This window comes from Gavialis gangeticus, unplaced genomic scaffold (assembly GCF_001723915.1).
Source record: "Gavialis gangeticus isolate Ggan-Ray unplaced genomic scaffold, GavGan_comp1, whole genome shotgun sequence".
NCBI lineage: Eukaryota > Metazoa > Chordata > Crocodylia > Gavialidae > Gavialis > Gavialis gangeticus.
In genome coordinates, this window is record NW_017728960.1 from 1161001 (window position 1) to 1163395 (window position 2395).

Below are 2395 nucleotides of genomic sequence, written 5' to 3' on the forward strand. Positions count from 1 at the left end.
GATGGCATGGGCGAGGGGGCCAGGATCCCGCTTGCTGCCGATCCTGGGGGTCGGAGACTCACAGGCTGGTTGGGACCCCAGACCCTAAGGAAGCCCCCCTGCAGTTTACTCCCCCAGGGCAGTGGGGGGGGGGTGCAGTCACAGAGGGGGCTTGTTTCCTCCTGGCTCCATGCCGCCCCCTGGGTCCCCTCCCCAGCTGTTACGTGTGGCCGTTACGCACCCCAGAGGTGGTCGCACCAACCCAAGCCTTGTCAAGCCTCACAGGCCACGGCCATAGCAGAGCTCATTGCCAGTGTCAAGGGCGTGGGGTCACATCCACTGGCTGTGGTGTCTGTGGCTGCCCCACTTCCGTAGCTCTGGGTCCAGCCCACATAGCACTGAAACCCCAAATACCCAATGCAGGGAGGGAGAGAGACCGATATCACCCCCATCTTCCCCCGTTCCCACCCCCAGACCATGGCAGGGCCACACTGCCTGGCTGTAACCCTGCCACGTCAGGCTCCAGGCATGAGCCATCGAGCTTAGGCGAGCTGGCAGCTCCTGTGTGCCCCGGTGCTGGCGCAAATGCGGAGCAAGATGAGTTCAAGACCCCGGTTCAAGCCCTCGATGGAGACTGAAGCCCTGCAGACCCCTGCCCAGCTGGCCCAAGTGGGCACTGTGCATGGACCCCAGTTTCCCAGTGGGCGCAGGGCTGGGGTAATGGCTTCTGGATTGATTTCAGCTGCAGGAGTCAGTGGGAGCTGCCGATGTGGCGTGAGGCACTGGGGACAGCTCTGGTTTCCTGGATGTTTTCTCACTGCAGTAAACAGCCCGGGCAGCTCACATGTGTCGTGCCACTGAATCCCGGAAAGCCCCGGCCTGTGCCAGGGGAATGCAATGGGGCAGCACGCATGGGGGGAGTGGGGCCGTGCATCTCCAGGGGGGTTGCATGCAGCTGGCTTGGGCATGAATGGGGGAAAGAGGGAGCCCAGAAGCATTCATGCCCATCTCAGCTCAGCTGCATCCCACCAGGCACAGCTCAGGCCCAGCCCAAACGTGGACAGGGGGCTGGGACCACTGCTCTCACCCCTCCCCAGCCCCACCTTCGTCTGGGCTCGGGTTTGCAAAGTTGCAGGCCTGCAGCCAGCTCTCCACTCTGCCTCAGTTTCTCCACTCAGGAAACGCCCCAGGGAGGGCAGGATGGCAGATTCGGGCTGCTGCCTCCAGCCCCAGGTCCAACACACCTTGGACATGCCCTCGGGTCTGGCCACGATAGCCTGCCATCTCTGCAGTGCCTCTCTCTTATCTCCGGCAGGGGCGAGTGACAAAGCATGGGCTGGGACCCAGGCGGCCGTGGCTAATTACCCAGATGCAATCCATTCAACTCCATTACGGGCAGACCCGGGGCTCGAACATTAGCAGTAGAGCAGGCCCACGCCGGCAGATGTGATTATGGGGACGCTGCGGGGCAGGCGATAAGGCCTCTGATTCAATGAAGGGCACATGTGTTCCTGCCTTGCCGGTGGCAGAGACAGAAACGAGGTCCTGACGTGTCCCAGAGCGTGGTCACGGTCACCCGGCTTCGGTGAAGGGCAGGTCTCGGCCGGGAACAGGGCAAGGCAAGGTGGTGGGAGGGGAGGCACCGAACCGGCTGGGCACAGAGCTTGCTTTTTCCTTCCCAAAGTTTTGCAGACTCTCTCAGCATCACTGCATGCCCCAGGTAGCTGACTCGGGGCTGGCAGGTCCGCAGGCAACTATGGGACCCTCCCCTGGTGCCTTGGCTCTGGGATCCACACCAAGCAAGAACAGGGCAGAACCCCACCATGGCGCCGGGCCCCCACCCCAGCCTGGCGGCACCCGACAAACCCAGCTCCAACCGAGGGACTTGGGCAGAGGTTTTATTTCTCAGCAGGTCCCTGTGCAAAGCCACAGGCGCACGTGGCCCCAGCAGCTGTGCTCGTGCAAGGAGACCCATTGACAGGGAGGTCCCAGCTGCTGCTAGCCCCATGCAGACAGGGGTGAACCAGGCATCGCTGCAGCACAAGCAGAATTGGGCCCACTGCGTAAGCCCAGAGCCACCTCCATCACCTCTGCCCAGTGCCAGCTCCTGCCATGGTGAGGTCTCCCCTTGCTGCAGACCAGCCCCCTTGGCCCCCAGGAGACCCCAACTGGACCTTGCAGGTGGGAAGGATGGGAGCCATGGCCCCCTCAAACCCTTCATGGGTGCAATGGATGCTCTATGGCCGCAGTGCAAGATGGTGCAGCCCCCCCCAGCTGCCATGAGTCTCTGGTTCTGTACAATCAGGTGCCCCCCACCCCGCCCTGAAAAGCCCCTATAGCAATGATCTAGTGCTTACAAGAATAAATAGGGTGCTGCCCGGACGGGGACTGCCGGACAGCCCCATCCACCCCCCAG